Source organism: Rhinopithecus roxellana, chromosome 15, assembly GCF_007565055.1.
Source record: "Rhinopithecus roxellana isolate Shanxi Qingling chromosome 15, ASM756505v1, whole genome shotgun sequence".
Classification (NCBI taxonomy): domain Eukaryota; kingdom Metazoa; phylum Chordata; class Mammalia; order Primates; family Cercopithecidae; genus Rhinopithecus; species Rhinopithecus roxellana.
Window position 1 is genome coordinate 74,971,190 of NC_044563.1, and position 19,143 is coordinate 74,990,332.

At 45.5% G+C, this 19,143-nt stretch overlaps 1 long non-coding RNA gene across 1 annotated transcript; it reads left to right on the forward strand.

The window, feature by feature from the left end:
* The first annotated feature begins 126 nt into the window (after positions 1–126).
* On the forward strand, positions 127–1,025 carry LOC115893461. The gene is made up of 2 exons (XR_004053452.1): positions 127–180; positions 496–1,025. It is a non-coding gene; the product is annotated as an uncharacterized LOC115893461 (long non-coding RNA).
* The last annotated feature ends 18,118 nt before the right edge of the window (positions 1,026–19,143 follow it).

Genomic DNA, 19,143 nt, shown 5'->3' on the forward strand with positions numbered 1-19,143 from the left:
AGTGATTCTCCTGCCTCAACCTCCTGAGTAGTGGGGATTACAGGTGTCTGCCACCACACCTGGCTAATTTTTGTGTTTTTAGAAGAGGCAGGGTTTCATCATGTTGCCCAGGCTGGTCTTGAACTCCTGGCCTCAAGTGATCTGCCCACCTTGGCCTCCTAAAGTGCCGGGATTACAGGGGTAAGCACCACACCCAGCCACTTTTCTCAGTTTCAATATTCAGTACATTAAATATCAATAGACAAAACCTACACAAACATGAGGTCTTGGGGCCTCAATGTGAAGAAGTTCTGAGACTAAGATTCCCGGGAGCTGCTGTTCTGGACTAGAGTAATGTTCCTTCCAAAAGTGAGGCCTGTGAGCTTGAATGTGGACAGCAGCTAAGGGCTGTGGCACATCAGCCACAGAGGTGCCTCTGCATTTGGGGCTTGAAAATTCAAAGATATTTGCATCCAGATGCCTAGAGAAGCTTCAGCTCCCATCTCATTTTTACAGCACTGCACGTGCTCCCTGGCCTTTTGCCTTCTTTGATGTCATTACCTGCCTGAGCCTTTGCTGAACCTGAGCGCCGGTGATGGAGAAGTGCCTTTTGTTTTGAAGAAGTCCACCCTGAGAGAGAGATATCATTGACTTTGTAAGAAGGGGCTTGGGTTGGATTTGGGGAGCCATTTGAAGGACACCCTACGTGAGCACTGGGACAAGCTGCTGCTCTGGGAAACATTTCTCCCCCTTGCCACTCTGGGCTGCCCATCTATTGAACAGAGCCTGCTGCTGCTTCTCTGTTCTCCCATCTCTCTTAAATTGTATGGTTTTCACCTTCCCCTGGTGGAGTGGAGTATCTCTGTATCTTGTCTGATTTCTTCATGCTAGATGTTGGGCAGGAGGCACACGTGAAATGAATAAAGACTGGTCACCCAGAGCTTTCAGGGAGGTGCTCACTACCCTGAGATGCCAGGAGCTCCTGAGAAGAGTGGATAGGTGTGAGAATGAACTCTCTGAATTTGAAATAAAGTACAGCAGCAGCAGGCTGGCTTGTTATATCCAGGGGCAGGAGTGGCCCTAGGGAGGGTGCTTCCTGACTTAGGTGTAACTGTTTGAAACATGCCTTGTTGAGCAATGTTGGAGATGCTCACAGTCTGGCTCTCAGGACTGGGAAGACATAATAGAATCACTGAAATCTCCCAAGATTGTGCAGACCAGGTAGGTCAGGGTCTTTTCTACTCATCTCAGGCTCTTTAAAGGCAAGAGCTACCTGGAAAAAGAGGTATAGGGAAGTGCGTCCAAGTATCTGCAAGAGGGTGTCCTACTCAAACGATAAGGAGGAAGCAGTTTCGTGTACCCATACATTACTCAAACAACAGATGCCCTTCCATGTCTGGTGGGAAATGTCACTAAGAGGAGCCCTACTCTGTGCCTTCTGTCCCAGGTCCCAAGTTCCTTGTGAGCTCTGCCTCTGTGCCCCAGGGGAGGCTTCAGGCTGACCAGCTCAGCAGAGAGGTGAAAAGAAGAGGGAAGCCTCCTCAGTCACCTCTGAGATAAAAAGAAAAAAGAAAAAAATAAAAGAGAGGGGGAGAAAGAGAGAGAAAAAGAAAAAAAATCAAAGACTAATCCTAAAAATTCTCCTTTAATCTTAGAGCTTCCAGACCTAGTTTCTCTTTCATCTAGGACTTCGAAGTTATCTAGTTATTTTATGGATAGTGAAACCACAAGGCGAAGAGAGGGTGGTGGGGGGGGGAGATTAAATTAATGAGCAGGTAAGCAGGTTTATTATTTCGTCTGATCCTTCCTTCCTTCCTGCTAATTTCTCTGAGCCAATTTGGGAGGCAGAGCCTATCATGTTAACTCAGAGACAGAGTATTGTATCCATGTTCTTTCTGAAGTCATTTATCTGAAGGATATTAAAGATCCAATTTACATAGACATTATGGCATTGTGAGGAGGGTGTGTGCATGTGCGCAAATGAAAGCGAGCGAGTGAGAGAGTGCGCGCATTAAGGTATCCATCCAAGTTGGCCCGTGTTTGTGTACATACTCAACCTTCAGTGAGTGCCATCTCTCATGAGGCTCTCAGAGAAGTTTGCAATCACTCAGCAAGTTAGTTCAAGAAGTCATTGGGCCTTGACAGAAATCAGGCTCCAGGCAACAGTGGAAATGTTTATTAAATTTGTGCTTCAACCCTCAGGCGCCTGCACATTTCCTTATCGTTGCTCCTAGGTTCACAGTAGAGGAAATAGGGCCCTCTTGAGCTTGATATCTGCTTAATTAAATGCCTGATCGTATTGACCCAGCCCATGCATATGCCTATGTAATAAGGGTAGGATAGATGCAGAAAAGAGGTCAGTTTCCCAGGTTAACCCTCAGCTCCCAGGTTAACCCAATCCAGTAAACAGAGACCCCTCGATTCCCCACAAGAAAACTGGGTGACCTGGGACATTCTATGTAATCTGGCAGCTGGGGCTGTCATTTTAATCTCTCATGAAACATAGATAAAAAACACTTATTCTTCCTATGATTCTTCTTTGTTAAAGGCACGAATGAAGAGATATGCATAATAGCACGCTACAGAGAATTTAGCAAGAATGAGGGGATATGAAGCAAGTATAGTGGTTTGTTGTGAAGATTCTTTCAGCAATAGCCAATGTCCCTTTGCTGATGTTGGGCTAACCAAGGAGCCTTCTGATGGATAATCTGGCCTCCTAAGCAGACTTTCTCACCAGCCCATGCCAATGGCTAGTGCCAGCGGTCCTGTAAGGGATGCTGCCATTGTGAATGAGTGTGCTGTCATTCACCTCCAATGCTTCCATTCATTTATTGTGTATTAGTCTGTTTTCACGCTGCTAATAAAGACCTACCTGAGTCTGGGTAATTTATAAAGAAAGAGATTTAATTGACTCACAGTTGCACATGGCTGAGGAGGCTTCACAATCATGGTGGAAGATGGATGAGGAGAAAAATCATGTCTTACATGGCAGAAGACAAGAGAGCATGTGTAGGGGAACTCCCATTTATAAAACCATCAGATCTCATGAGACTTATTCACTACCATGAGAACAGTAAGGGGGAACTGCCCCATCATTCAATTATCTCCACCTGGCCCTGCCCTTGACAAGTGGGGATTATTACAATTCAAGGTGAAATTTGGGTGAGGACTCAGCCAAACCATACCACATTAGTTCTTCCATTGTTCAACTGCCATTCATTGATGATCTGGTACAATTGTTCATAGCCTTGACTTTACTTCAGATCACGTGTGAAGTTATAACACTCATGCCTGGGCCTATTCCCAGACCAATTAATTCAGAGGCTCTGAGAGTGGCTCCTAGCCACTGGTATTTTAGTAAAGCATCCTAGGCTGTTCTAATGAGCAGACAGGGCTGAAATCATTGACCTGGTATATGCCATACATTGTGCTTGTTCCAGAAGATACACAGATGAATAAGATGCTCTTAGCTCAGTGCAAATCATCCCCCTAGTACTGATCACCCCTGGGAACATGGGGTGATTATATTAATATTTCTGATTTTGAAAAGCTGAGGATCAGGATGAGACCTAAACTTTCTGATGACCCCTCTAGATGATCTTTTCCATCTGCCTTTACTCATGAGCCCAGCTTGCTGACCTTACCCCTGCTCTTCAGAATGAGAGGCACTGCCTAAGTCCCAGGTATCACTAAGATCACCATGGCCTCCCAGTGTGGCCTCTCTCCTGGTCCGGGCATCTCCCAGGTCACTGCCTGCAGCACAGTTGGTGAAGTTGGTTTGGTGATGGTTGGTCTGTTTTCCACCTAGGTTCTGGGCCAGGTCTTCCTGGAATCCATGAGGAGACAATACTCTCAACAGTATTCTGCCTCATTTTTCTTTCCTCCAGTTGCTCCCAGAAGACTGGCTCTTTTCTTCCCTCTTGAAGCCTGGACTCTCACTGGACCTGCAGTGAAGTTTATGGTTTGTTTCTGAAACAACTAAGCTCATTTGAAAAGCTGAAAAGCTGGCTATTCTTCTGTAGATGGATCCAGATCAAGTGATGAGCCGTGTCCTCTTCAGGATTTTATTATTTGGTCAGGTGACACCTCCTTCAGGTGGTAATCTTTCAAAGGAGGCCATTTTCCCACAAGATGCCTTTGTCCTGAAGTCTTCCAAGCCTCGGTTATATTTGCTTCCTCAGCAGTCCTGCCCTGAGCAGCTTGCACCCTGCATTTTTAATTCTGTGCCTGTCACACGTCAGGGAAGTGGTAGTAGCTTAGGTCAAGGAACAGGCTTATGGCTGAGATGAAAGTCAGGCTTCCCAATCAATTGTTTCTTCTGTGACTCCCTCTTCACAGCTGGCTGCTACAATCGGATGAGGTTGTGATGTTTTATCATTCAAGTCTGTTAAGGATCTGTTTCTTTCTGCAATCAAAACTTTGTTCTCGACTTCTCGGGGACTTAAAATACTGTCCTTGAACCGAGACGGGGCCCTTGCGCATTAAACACACTTGCAACTTCAAAGCTATGCATGTGTTGCCACAGAGGGTCCCAGGGGAGCGTCAATAAGAGACATGTGTTTGCTGTAGTACAAAGAGAAGCCTCGCTTCTTGATGGAGTTGATCTGAGGGGTGGGGGTGCCAGAGGGGTTTGTTGTTTGTCTCCAAAGGAAGAGAGGATTAAGGGAGGAGAGGCCTAAACTCCAGGAGGAGCTGCTGGCTACCACAGCCTCCTTCCCAAGGAAGCTCATGGTCTCCTACTGGGGTGGCAGTGAGGATGATGCCAAGACCCCTGAGACGCTACCGTGCCAGCTGTTTCTGTCCTTTGAATAATCCTAAAAACACTACCACTTGTATAGCATTTTTTCATGTGCTACCTCACTTGATGCTCACACTAGCTCTGTGAGTAGGCAATGCTATTATTTCAGGTGTCAAATAAAGAAATGGAGGCTCGAGAGGTCAAATTGCATGCCAGTGTTTGCCCAGCTAATATTAGACCTATGTTCTTTCTTCTTTCAAAAAGGTGGCAAGTAGATTTCAATACCTGATTGATTGATAGCTGTTGCCTAGAAGGAAGGCTGTGTAGAAAAGGATTTTCAGGTTGCACCTGGGCTCAGTGGGAAAGAAGGCTGCGGTTGATTGGTAAGGTCAACTTCCATTTTATCATTCAACTGGGCCAGTTTTGAGAGTGAGAGGAACTAGATTAATCATGATGCCTGAATATCTAGTATAAACTTGAACTGTCCTGGACAAACTGGGATGTTTGACACCTCATTAAGTAATCATGTGTGGTCAGGGTATTGGGCTGGGGTGGTGGGCAGGGACCACAGTGAACATGTCAGCTCTGTCTTATTTCTATGACTTCTATGAGGACTTCTCTTCTCATCCCATTCTCAAGGGGACTGGTTCCAGCCTTTTATTTCCTGAAAAAGTGGAGGGGAGAGGTCACAGAGCAGAGATCATTTGATATGACCACAATCTAGACCATAACATGTCCTTCCCACTTGTGCTCTCAAATCCCCACTCCCCTCATCTCCTGTGTGCATAAGGTGAATAGCTCATTTCATCAGCAGTAGTACCACCATCTTTAACCACTCCCTCCCCACCAGCTTGAAGATGGCTCAAAATCTCTCAAAACCCCCTCTTGTGCTTATTTGACAACGGTTTGTTCACTGGTGGAATTCACTGCCAGACCCACATCGATTCTTGCTCTGACTTGTTCAACAGCCTCCTCACTCCTAACTGCCTCCTGTCTTGTTTTCTCCATTTCATTATGGTATTTCCAAAATTCTAAATCTAACTGTACCGATTCCTAAACATCGTCTTTGATTTTTCACATCTAAAACCATTAGGCTCACATTTCCAGCCTTCCAGGATCACCTTCTATTATTTCCCCACACAGACCACATTCTGACTTTCCCAGATTATTCCCCATTTTCTGAATGCATACATGAAACAGTTTTCAAGCCTCTATTCCAGTGTACTGTTCCTGCTGTAGTCTCTTCTCTTACTCTTTTTCTGCCTGATTAATATCTATCAACTTAACCCTTAAAAGCCCACAACTCCTATTAAACCCTCCCCTGTGCCCAACCCCAAGCAGGACTAATTTCTGCATTCACATAGCATGTTTTCACTTACAGTATAGATACTGGCTTGCAGCTTTATTTCTCGTACTCAGAGGAGTTGTATGTTGTTTATTTCTGACATGGTGCCTGGCACAGTAGCCACCTAAATACTGTTTGAGTAAATGAAGAGGTGAATGATGCTAGACCCCTGGACAGAACTTCTTTCTTCTAAAATGTTGAGGCCATCATGGAATTGCTCTTATGGTTTGGGTTCTAGGGACAGCTCTCACTAAAGGGACCAAGGAAGATGAGGAGGATGGTGGAATGAGTGGAGTAGACCAGCTTTGCCTGCTGTCCTCTGTGGACTCAAGGTAGAGGCCAGAGGGCAATGGGGTTGGGGAATGGTGGAGAAGGGGTGTGCATGGCCTACCTAACTTGCCAAGAACTCTCTGCTCTCCGCAGAGAAGTAGAAAGTGGGGAACAGAGAGTGGAGAATGAGCTGGAAAAACAAGCTCCTTTCTTTACCTTCATGTACCCTGTACTTTACCTTAAGCTTTCTCTTCTGCCCAAAAGCTGTGAGTGACCTTCTTTGACTGACCCTAGTAGCATTCACTCCTGCCTCTCCCCTTCTTCTGTGGCACTGGCCTTGCCATCTGGACAGTGCAGGAGCCTGCTCTCCCTGACCTTCCCTTCTCAGCTCCTTCCTGGAACACCAAGCTTAGTAATGTACCTCCCTTGTTTCCACCAGCAATCTCCCCCACAGTGATGTTGCAGAGGAGTGGAGTGGGGATGGGATTGGGGGAGGAGGGTCACCAGGACCTCAGCCTGAAATAGCAAGTTCCAGGGCTCACAGCCCCTGTGAGCTACCCCAGCCGCATTCTGAAACCCACTTAATCCCAGCCTCTTGCTGGGTGGAGGGGCTCCGCTGCAGCTTTGCCCTGGCCTCACCATTGACCCCTTGCTACGAAACTGTTTATCTGCCTTTCTCCTCTTTGCCTCGGCACATTTTGGCAGCCCAATTAGTGCCTTGCAGATAGTTTCTTGAGTCTGAGCAATCCTCCTACCCAACCTTTCCCCTGCCGACTTCCCTTTCCTGCCCTTGTAGGGAGATGTTTGACAAGCTCTTTTCCATTTCATCTTCAAGCAGGCTGACACGCTCAGAAGCTCTGCTGCTGGCTTCCAAATGAAAAGCGGGTTAATGAAGGCATATTTTCCAGCTTGTTTTTAAAAGGAAAAACAAAAGAGAGAGAACAGGTATCCTAGTTAATGGTTCCTAATTGCTTCTTTTCCGAAAAGTCTTCAGCGTAAAACAGCCTAATTGAGAACTTCCTAATCATGTGCTGGAGAGGAAGCAAGGCTGTGCCTTGCACCTTGTAACTCCCACTCATCCTTCAGACCCTGCTGGCTGCCATCTCCTCACAGGAACCTTCCCTTCCCCTTAGACAGAGTCAGGTGATTATACTGGACACTGTGCTGTGCAGCCTAGAACATTCTGAGGGACAGAAGTGTTTATTCTGCCAGCTGCTGGAAGGATTGTCTGCAGACAGCCCTCACCTGTCAGCCCTCTTCAGGAGTTGTCCTCATTGAAGGGCCACCTTGTCCGAGGTCATCCCTCTTTCCTGGGGCAGCTTGCATCCAATGACTGGCCTATGCAAGGACATGAAGGCCTGGACCACTCATTTCAGCTTGGCACAACTCTGAAATGCTATTCCGGCTTGTGGTGGCATCAGTTGAGGCTGTTAATGAGACTGCATCTCAGCCCAACTTCTCCCTCTGCCCATTCTAGCTTCCTTCCTTCACACTAATCTCCAACTCAGGGTCTGCTCCCTGAGGAACCTGACCTGTAACAGTAATCCTCCTTGGCATTGTCGTATATCCTTCCTAATCCTCCTCATCAGTGTGCAGTCATATGTTGGGTGCCCAAAAAGGCATTTTATGAGGGGCGTAATGCAATGAGGCCATTTATGTCTTTCAATTTAGCAGAGATAGATGGATTTGATCTTTGCAGACTTCTCATGCCCTATTAATTCCTACAAAACATGATCTACCTATCTACCTACCTATCTATTGTCATCTGTCTACCTATCATCTGTCTGTCTACCCATGCATCCATCCATCCATCCATCCATCCATCCCCTCCTCCCTCCATCCATCATACACCTATCTGTACTAGAAGCTGTAGGTGCCCCACCAAGACTCCCTTTACTGGCTGATGACCTCGTGTCCCAGCTGCTGTAACTATTGGTGCATAACAATTCACAGGTGCACCCTTTTCTGGAGCGCCGTCCTTGGCCAAATGGGAGCTGCTTCCCCATGGAGACTGTGCTCTCATCTCTGCTTCCCCAGTGGCAGACCTCAGCTGATGACTGATGAGCATGGGGTAAAAGGGCAATTCTCTTGCTTCAAGGTGAGACAAGCTCTGAGGAATTCGCACTGCAGCGCTACCTGCCCATGAGATCAGATTGAAGCTAGTTGTCAGCCAAGGGCACATTCCTCATTAGCTTTTCTTTTAGTGCTGTTTTACTTCTAATATGGTTTGGCTGTGTCCCCACCCAAATCTCATCTTGAATTTTAGCTCCCATAATTCCCACGTGTTGTGGAAGGGACCCTGTGGGAGATAACTGAATTGTGGGGGTGGTTTTCCCCCATACTGTTCTCGTGGTAGTGAATAAGTCTCATGAGATCTGATGGTTTTATCAAGAGAAACCCCCTTCACTTGGCTCTCATTCTCTCCTTGCCTGCTACAGCGTAAGACGTGGTTTTGCTCCTCCTCGCCTTCTGCCAAGATTGTGAGGCCTCCCCAGCCACGTGAACTGTGAGTCCATTAAACCTCTTTTTCTTTATACTAACTACCCAGTATCAAGTATGTCTTTATTAGCAACGTGAGAACAGACTCATATAGCTTCCCTCAACCCCCCTCTTCAAGTATACCACCCTAATAAAAAGCTTTAACAAGGGTCCTCATATCAGGCTCTGTTTTTTGAGGAGCCTGACCTGAGACATTTGGTATTGAGCATGGTCCTAAAAAGCAAACAAACAAACAAAACAGAACAAAAAAAGCAAAAAAGAAAAAAAAAAGCAGACACCAAGTGTGGGTTTCTAGAACTGGATTGCAATGAAGCAGGTAAAGTGCTGATGGTTCCTGGCAGGCTGTAGCAGTGGGATTGCTAACACCTTTACCTAGGAGAACTGGAAAGGGGCTGTACCAGCTGGCCCAGTGTCTTGGGAATTGGGAAGATGTCTGCTAGGGCTGCCGTAATATCACAGACTAGGTGGCTTAAACAACAGAAATGTGTTTTCCCATAGTTCTGGAGGATGGAAGTTTGAAAGCAAGGTATCGGCAGGTTTGGTTTCTCCTGAGGCTTTCTCCTTGGCTTGCAGATGGCGGCCTTCTCACCGTGTCTCCAGATGACCTTTCCTCTGTGCATACATCCCTGGTGTCTCTTCCTCTTCTTGCAAGCACACAAGTCATATTGGATTAGCGTCCACTCTTATGACTTCATTTAAACTTAGGGCCTTTAGAGAGGTGATTATCTCTAAATACAGTCACATTGGAGGTTAGGGTTTCAACATATGGATTAGGGTAGCAGGGTACAATTCAGTCCATAATAGGAGCTTAGGGAAATATCACTATACAGACCGTGAAACTGGGTGGGTTTTGCTAAGCACCACTGATTTATTGGAGAAAATGGCAGGCTCAAATCTACTAATTAACAATTTAAAGCAAAGTACTAGGCGTTTAAAAAGAACTTCCATTCCTACAGCCAGGGGCAGGCAGAGCTAGAAACCAGGCTCAGGGTGTAACTGTAGAAGTGGCAGAACTTCAAAGAAGACTGAATTCTCAGCCTAGGTGAGTACCTGTGCCGACAGCGGAGCTGTGACACGGAAGGTGTGGGACACTGACACTTGGGATGGGAATATCTGGATAGCTGTGCTTGAGAACTGAATCCTCAGAGTTTCCTGGACCTTTTGGGCCTGCATAAATTGCCCACTGGCCCACTGCCCCTGTTAAAACAGAGGACCGTGCTTGCTTGAAAATGATGCAGAGACCTTACATGAGGCCTTCTAACAGGCCAGTGCTTACTTTCCTCTGGATTTGCCACCATCTCCCCTCCTGGCCACCAGATTACAAATTGGGGTCAAATCTCAGCATAGACAGACTGGGGAAGGGCCTGCTGAAGGATTAGAGGATTCTCTCCAAAGCTGCAGGACCTGGCTACAATACAGTGGGGCCAGGAACAAGGGGTGGATCCAAAGGGCCTAGATTAGGGAGGGGGCCAGAATATAAAGTTGGATAGGGAGAGTTTTCATGGCAGGGCACTCTCCCATGACACAGGATAGAACATCCTGGTGAGGGCCCCAAGTTCTGCTTCTAATGCACTGCTGAGACGACCCTTGGAAGCTTGGAGAAAACATTGGCCCACATTAAACAAAACAGTTGCTGGAACTGCCATGGTCAACGGGGCAGAAAGAGACTAAAAGGCTCAGAGAAATGGGCATGCTAGAGTGGGCCTGTTATCTAATACTAGGAAATCTACTCTCAAACTGTTTCTCAGGAAGGCCTGGAGATCACTCAATTTACTAGGGTGATTAGGAATGTGTCAGTGAGGGACACCAGTGTCAGCAGAGAGGTTTGGGTAGGATTGAAGAGATTGTATTTCAGAACTGGGCTCCCTAGTAGAAATGGTAAAAATCCCAGCACAGAAGAGGCCAGGTGGTAGCATCTAACTGTCAGAAGCATGGTGGGTATAATTACTGTAAGGGGCAGCAAGGTTGCAGCGGCAGCTAGGAGAGCCCAGACTAAGAGATTTCTGGAAATAGTGCATAAATCATGGTGTTCCTAGAGGTTAAATAGATGGGCAGCTAGCAAGATACTTGTGTGTGTGTGTGTGTGTGTGTGTGTGTGTGTGTGTGTGTGTGTGTAAACTCATAAGAGATCAAGAATGAATGAACATAAGACCATCTTCAACCTTTCTAACAGAAAGTCAAGATGCCTTGCTAGTTTCCAGAACTGAGCCAGTTCTCAAACCCAGCACTCATTGACCATTGATTAAAGGGGAGGCCAAGTTCCCACAAAGACAAGCCCTGCAGTGCCATAGTTAGTGGGCACAGTAGTGATTCCCCCAGTTCTATAGGTCCCCAAATGACCTATAGTTGTTTACTCACATAACCAGGCACTGGAAAGAGGAGATACCCAGAGCCTTTTGAGGTCTGTTGGAAAAAAGTTCTGAGTTGATGCTGATATTTGGGGACACAAGCACAATTATGGCACTCCTGTTAGAGAGGTCAGAGGGGACCTGGCAATAGATGGAGTTCTGGCCCTGGCATGTCTCAAAATGGTCCACCTAGTGGTCATTTCTCTGGTTCCTGAAATATAATTGGATTGGACATGTTTAGCAAGAGATACAACCTTTACATTAGTTCTTTGACCTATAGAATAAGAACCATTGAATAGGAAAGGCCAGTAGAATGTACTGAAAGTTTCCTCTCTTCACCAGGATAGTAAATCAAAAACCATGTCACATTGCAGGGAGGATGGCAAAGATTAGTGCCTCCCTAACTGGTTTAAAAGATACTGAGGAGGTGGTTCCTGTCATTGTATGGGACAGGGTTGGTGATAAACCCCAGAGACTTAGGGTACTGCCACATCATTGAAGTTTTTAAGGAACTGATAGCCTAGGGATAGCCCCTCCCCAGGACAAGTTATTACTCCTTGTACCTCCTATCATTAAGAAATAAGCATAACACTTAGTTGGCTTCTCTGTGTTCTGGAGGCAGTATATTCCACTCTTAGAAATTCTGCTTCAATCCCTTTATCAGGTGACAATAGAAGTTTCCTTACATGGACAGTGCAAGCTAGGTCAACCCACCAGGCAAGTCCGTTAGACCAGTAGAAACGCTAGCTACATGTGAGGGGAATCTAGAATGGGTGGAGGTAGAAGATCATGAACAGCAGTCATAGCCTTGGGAACATGCAGCAGGGCTGTGGTTTAATCTATTAACCTTTCTTTTGCACCAACCTAATATGTCTCCAAGGAGACTGTGATCTGTCAGAATTCTGAGGATGCCAGTGTCTGGGTGGCATGAACTTAGTGAAAGAAGAAAGTAGATAGGAGCTGTGCAAAGGGTGAACTGCAGTAGAAGCTATTGGTGCCCAACCCAGATGCCCTTCAGCCCCTGCAGATACTGGCCAGCTGGCTTGGGAGACCACAGTCCCTGGGAGTTTATCTCAGACAATGATTGACTGTCACATGCGGGACAAAGGTCCCCAAGGTGGGTCTGACTCTTGGGTGGGGGGCGGTGGTTTAGAGTTCTTGGGTAGAGCTTGCCCATGGGATCAGAAGCAAGTCTAAAGCTACTTTTAGCTGAGACACATTTTCACTTAGCTCCCCGTCTCTCCTGCCTTCTCCTTCCCCCTCACTCCTAAAAGTACATCCTCCAATCAATCTTCCTCAATAAATCACTTGGGCAAGAATCCCTACTCAGGATTCGCTTATAGACAATATACACATGTGTGTGTGCATTTGTTATTTTTTATACATAATACCTCTTTCTTCAATGCCACCATCCAGTGTACACCTCACAAATCCAGTTGTCACATTTGCACTCCCTGAATCGTGTTCATTGACTACGTGACCCACAGATATCTAAGCCCAATTTACTGTATGGTCTCTCATACCTCAGTTAACTAATTCCAATCTACATTTTTTGAAGAATGGAAAATTTTTCACTAGGAAGATTTTACCAGTTCAAACTGAGTCAGAGGAGTCACATCACATAAATGAACTTCAACTTCCTGCATTTCATCATAGAAAGTCAGAGACAGAGAGAGGGAGAGAGCCTTTTATTTACCTATTGTCCTCTCTTCCACAGTTCAAAATCACAGAGAAATAAAAGGAATTAATTTTTTGGGTTTTGAGCTTCTGAGAGCCCAGCTCTTGTAGATTTTTAAGAATTTTCAAGGAGAATTTTGACAATACCTCCTTTTCCCTTGCATGTTTGATTTTAAAGCAGGCTTTCCTGCTTAAGGTAAAACTCAACTGTGATAAACTATTGAATTATTCTATAACCTAGACTCTTCATTTCAGAGTAGGCTTCCCCACTTTGGTCTGGATTAGTGAAGTTTGACTACATGTGGACAGCAAATGAATTGCAAATCATATGTAAATGTGTATAAATTAGCACCAGTTATTAGAATAATTTGCATTTACAGCTCTGTAATTAGGCAGCAGCCTGGGAGAGAAGGGCAGTGGGCAAGGGACCCAGGAAGCTGGGAAGGCAGCCCAGAAGTCCTGGGGTCCCCACCTCTATGTTAATGAGGCTCAGTTTTCCCTTCCCTAGGTCCCTTAGCATAAGACCTTGGGGATCTAAAACCTGTACCCTGGCTTTTGGATTTCCAGTTCTTGCTAAGATTCTTCATTGCTGCTGCTCAGGGGCCTTGACTTCTCCGGCTCAGTGTAGCACAGGGAGAGGTCAGGGGATTTGGAGCATTGAAGTCTTAGATCTACTGCTTTCAGGGTAACTTTGGCCAAATTACTCTGATCCTTAGTTTGCTCATCTAAAAATGGGGTTTACGACAAAAACTTGCCCCCATTCTATCACTCAGTACTATGGGGTTCACGTGAGACTCTGTATGTGACCCTTACTAGCCTTTACATGCATTTGTTATAACAGCTGAGTTCATCTAACTAACACATGGTGGATCCAGGATTTAAATGGGTTTGTCTGGCTTTACATCACCTTTGTATCACTGTGTCCCATGGTCCCAGCAGGTAGCATGCATGAAGAACAGTTTATTCCCACACCATCCACTCTCCTGGCCCTGCCTGGCCTCCTGGCTCACTTGGGTGCAGATCTCTGGTGGCCAGGGATGGGCCCTTAATGCCTTTTGCACTCTATCCTTAAAACACTTCCTGGTAGAATGTACTTTGGTGAGTACCCAGCTCTTGGAGCCCATGTGTGTCTGTAAGTTTATCGTAAGCATTTCTTTCGCTTTCCCTTTAGCCTGGAACAAGAGAAACAGCATAAAGCCCTTACCAACTTCTCTGCAGCCACCCTTGGATAACCCCCTCTTTAGTTGAATGAGGGTAGCTACAGAGGCACAGGGAGTTGGAAAGAATGTATGATGAAAACATGATCACCTACTTGCCTGTGGAATGAATCAGATAATATTTTTAAAGAAAATTTGCCACTTATTGTTATGAAAACACGTCTGTGCTCTGAACCCAGCCTGGAGGATGCTCAGACGGGGAAAGGTACTGAGGGCTGGGGGTCATCCCCAAGCAGATACTAGAGAAAGATCACAGGATCTAGGTTAAGAATCAAATACTGGTTCCTGCTCTGGGAACTTGTAAGCCTTCTGAGCCTTCTTGTACCCTTCACAGAGTGACCGTGAGGATGAAATGGGATTTTAGATGTAAAAGGAATTTGCTGTCATTTCATTATTATCAAGAACATGCATCACAGACCAATCAGATCTTCAGTTCCTGCCCATCCCTTCATCCCTCAACACATATGCCATGTGCCAGTGGTAGAGAACTGCTGGTCATTCCAATAATCTTTAATCATGCTGCCATCTTCCCTCAATGACTTTTCCTGCTTCATTTGCTTGGCCAGTGTCTACTGATTAATTCATTCAATGGTTGGATGTTTATTGAGTACCTACTGTATGTGAACCACTATGATGGACACAGGTGACACAAAGGTTAACTAAAGAAAAATGGTTCCTGTCCTCATGAAACCTATATTTTCTGAACCATTTAATACTCAACTTAAATATGAAAGCCCTTTCTTGACATCTATTCTCCCTTAATAGTTTGAAGCACCCCTCCTTTTTGCCCTGCCAGTGTCTAAGGTTGTCTGTCCTAGTGCCTTTAACATTGCACTAACTCTTGCACATTCTACTCCCTCTCTCCTCTCTTGCCTTCTTCCTCTTCACTTTGCCTTATCTCTTTCCTTTCTTCTGCTCTCTCCTCCCTCCCTCCTACTGGTAGCCATCTTCTTTGTCCTTCCTTGGAATTTATGAGGCCAATCCTTGAAATGAGAAGGTGACTACTTTCAAACAGATAAAAGAAAGCCCTTCTTTTCCCAGCAGATAATTAATTTGTGTCACTTGCTGGTCTGGAACATAATTGAGGCCAAGGGCTTAAGAAGGCCCTGAGAAGGAATTAGACACGTAGTCACACCAGGGGGAACGTATCGCTCACTCTGCTTCCCCATCCCTGGAGGGTGAGGTTAGCGAGCCCTGCCCTGAGCTAGGTAGCAAAGAGCTTCTCAGCCTATTAAGGGGCCTGGCCAGGCACAGTGTTCATTTACCACATAGTGAGCAGAGAGAGAGTTTTCTGGCACCAGAGATGTGTAGTCAAAGGAACTTGCCACAGTGAGCAGAGATAGAGCTTTCTGGAACCGGAGATATGTAGTCAAAGGATGGATGCAGAATAAGACTGAAGTCCCGAATTCAAGTCCCAGGTCTGTCATTTTGCTAGCTAAATGATTCAGACACATCTCTTCACCTCTCAAAGTCTCCAGTTCCTTGAAACCCAGGACTCCTGTGCTGCTTCTCCCTGGGCTGCGAGAGGCTCAGGAACTGTAGTAAGCTTGGGAGGGTGAGAGAAGAAAAAGGGAAAGAGATAAGGCAAAGAAGGGAAGGAGAGGGCAAGAGAGGAGAGAGGGAGAAGAGTGTGCTAGAGTTACTGCAATGTTGACAGCTCTGCAAGCTGTAGACATGAAGGACTGAGTGCTCTCTGGATACTCATGGTATTTCATCTTTGGGCATAGTGAAAGGCTGGACACTGGAGAAGAGAGAATGTGTCCCAGAAACTTAAAGTCTGACATTGGTCTTGGCTAAATGAAGCATCTTGCAGGCATAGGGTAATCTCAGGTGAGATCCTGGGAGCAGAAGTGATCTCAGCATCCCCTAGTTCCATGCCTGCATCCATGCCTGCAGCACTAACCAGCTATGAGGTCTTGGCAAGTGCTTTTCCCTTTCTTGACTCTCAGTTTCTTTATCTGCAAAACAGGCATTAGGGGTTGGAGCAAGGAAAATTGTACCTGATCATGATTTTGTAAAGCCTATTCCTCGGAACATCAGTGAAAAAATTTAAGGAAAAACAAATTCCAGGGGCAAAAGGAATTCAACGAAAAATTTGAGAAATGCTGCATAATATATATAGATAATCAGAGTGCAGATTAGCATATTGCATCTCTTGAAAATCCCGTAATAGGGAGAATTGTTTTTATTTAACCTGGTTTGGTCCAAATTTTGCAGAGTCCTTTATTAACATCCTGTGGATATTGACACTACCAAGAACATGCCTTAGGAAACAATCTTTTGGGTTGTTATCCATCGAACATTTTGTGCCTCCACATAGTTCACAGGGCAATTCCATACAGACTGGGGAGGAAAGAGAGAGTTCAACCTCACACCAAAACTTGTCCAGTGGTTAGTGCTGTGCTGTTGTAGAATGTCCTACTGAATCTGTCTGTGAGCTCCATTCTCCTGATTATGTTTGACTATGTCAAGTGACATCCAGCCAGCTTTCCCTGAACAGGCAACATCAGACAGAGGGAGGGATGGTGGCAGGGGACCCAGCAGATAGGGATCCCCGAGTAGGTAATTGGGAGTGCATTGCAGCTGCAGGCATGTTGCTCATATTGCAAACTAGACCCCCAAGGCATTACGTGAGCTGAGTCTTGGGGAACTGATAGCAGGTGTGTTAACCTGATATTCTACCTGTAGAATGCCAGCAAGGAGAGTGAAACTGTGCAATGCTACTCAGCATTTTCAAGAAAAATGCATTGAGCGCTTAAACTGTGCCCAGTGCTGCATTGATTATTGGTGACAAAGAGGTGACTCAGACACAATCCCTGCCCATGAGGTACTCTCCAGCTGGGGGAGGTGGGGGGAACAGGCAGCAGCAAGTAAATAGGTAACAGCACCTATTCTCAAGCATTGGTGTGCAGTAATAGCCTGGGAAGTTTGTTAGAAATTCAGGTGCTTGGTCTCTGCCCCAGATCTTGAGGATCAGAATCTATAGGGTGGAATCCAGGCATCTGTATATTATGATATGCGACTAAGGTTGGGGAATTACTGAATTACCTTGACAGGGTTAATGGGGAAAGCATGCACTTTGGAGTCAGAATGTCAGTGAGGTGACCCTGGACAAGTCCCCCTACCTCTCCAAGCCTGAGTTTCTTTATTGAAGATGCTTATGCATATGGAGGAGGATGACATTGGGACACCGTGTGTGAGGCACCTAGCACAGTGTCTAGCACCCCACAGTCAGGAAGTGGTGGCCATTCTTGGTACATTCTTGGTACATTTACTGAAGTACAGTAGAAACATCGAAAACAGAAAAATCACCCACTCAAGTCCACTTCGACAGGCCCTATCCCAAAAAGCAGGAAGGAGCCAGGCTGGGTTCTAGACATTTCTGGTACCAGCTGGAGCAGGGCACGCTGAGTGCTGCGCATTGCTATAAAGAGATACCATTTAATTGCAGAAGGTGACATTGGGCCCAACACTTCAGCACTTTTTACAAGGGGGAGTTTGAGAGACTTCTGGAGTTCAGCAGAGCTGCATGGCTCTATTTAGCCAAGATCCAAATTCCCGTTACAGCAGCTCTTTTGGTCTGATTCACACATTTAGCAGCAAAACATTCACTTCCTTACAGCATTATTAATTTCCTGTGGGCATGCCTTATTGCCTTTGCTAGGTCCTTATGGCCAAGGTCTGAACATTTGACACCTCTTCTATCCCTCACCTAGTGCTGTGCAAACAATAGATACTCAATAAAAATTTGTGCCTAAATGGTAATTAATCTGTTGCAGTGGGGAGGGCAGGTGTCAGCTGTGGCTGTTTTGTCTTCAATTTGGGTTCATTTCCACCTTTAAAGAGCTTGTGCATTATTATATTATCATATTATGCAAACTAAATATTCTAAAAAGACTGATAGTTAACAAACAGACTAGTAGATTAGTGATTGCCTGTGGGATTCATCCTAATCAACCAGCCTACTTATCTGCCTGTGATCAGGGCCCCGAATCTTTATCATTCAGCTGAGTGAAGCAACATACCAGGTTCCCAGAGGAGTAGAACAGGATTTCAATTACATATCCATTTTTTTTTATCACTTCACTGAAATAACATGGGCTCCCTGGCTCTAAATTGCTAAAAACCCATTTAAGTTAAGGAGACAAATAGACACTAATTACAGAGCAAAGAGGAGTCCAAAGCATCAAGGCGCTTGGCTGAGATGCCTTCCGTCACTTCCTCCAATGTGAAGCTGGAAGAAATTGAAGTCTCCTCCTCTCCTGCTTTCCCACTCTCAGGAACCCCTCCCCTCAAGGGGTAGGAGTTTGGGGGGCGGGGTACAAAAGAGCCATCTGTGGAGAGAAGTTTGGATGTTCCTCTTTTAGCCCTGGCAAGCTATTAACTTGAAGACCATGGCATCTGTTTCTTTTGTATAATAATCTGTGTCGTTGTCTACATACTTATCTATTTAGAGGCACCCTCAAATCCTAATCAGTACTGCAGCTTCCCAGTGAAAAGAGTAATAATACACAGGCATTAGGTGACCTGAATCCTGCCTGTTCCATGATCAAATGGTTATGTGACCTTCACCTTGGACAAGTCACTTCACCGCTTGTGCTTCACTTTCCTCTTTTGTACACGATGTGCTGGTCAATATTTAAACAGCTCTCCCGGGGGGAGAAGCCCTTATTTGTAGCTTTTGCCAATTTCCATGGTGTAAATACTCCCACCATAACCAATTTCAAGCTGCCACCCTGAAGTTACTGAACCTGGAGTCGAGAAGAAAGGCACACAATCCACTCTCTGGGGACTGGTGTGAGATGGCTTCTGCAACCACTGGCTGAGATCCCTTCCAACTCTTACATCAAATGATAATGTGATGGCCATACAGAGCTCATTTAATCTCTCTCCCTCTCTAGATAGATACATATCTCCAGTTCTTGAAGGGGAAATTAATTGGTAGGTAACAAGAAAATAACCTAGCTTCTGTCCCTTTCAGACATGGGGGAAGAGTAAAGAAAGCAATATTTTCAACAAGAGATAAAAAAAATACAGGATTTCATTCATTATTTATATCAGTATTTAATG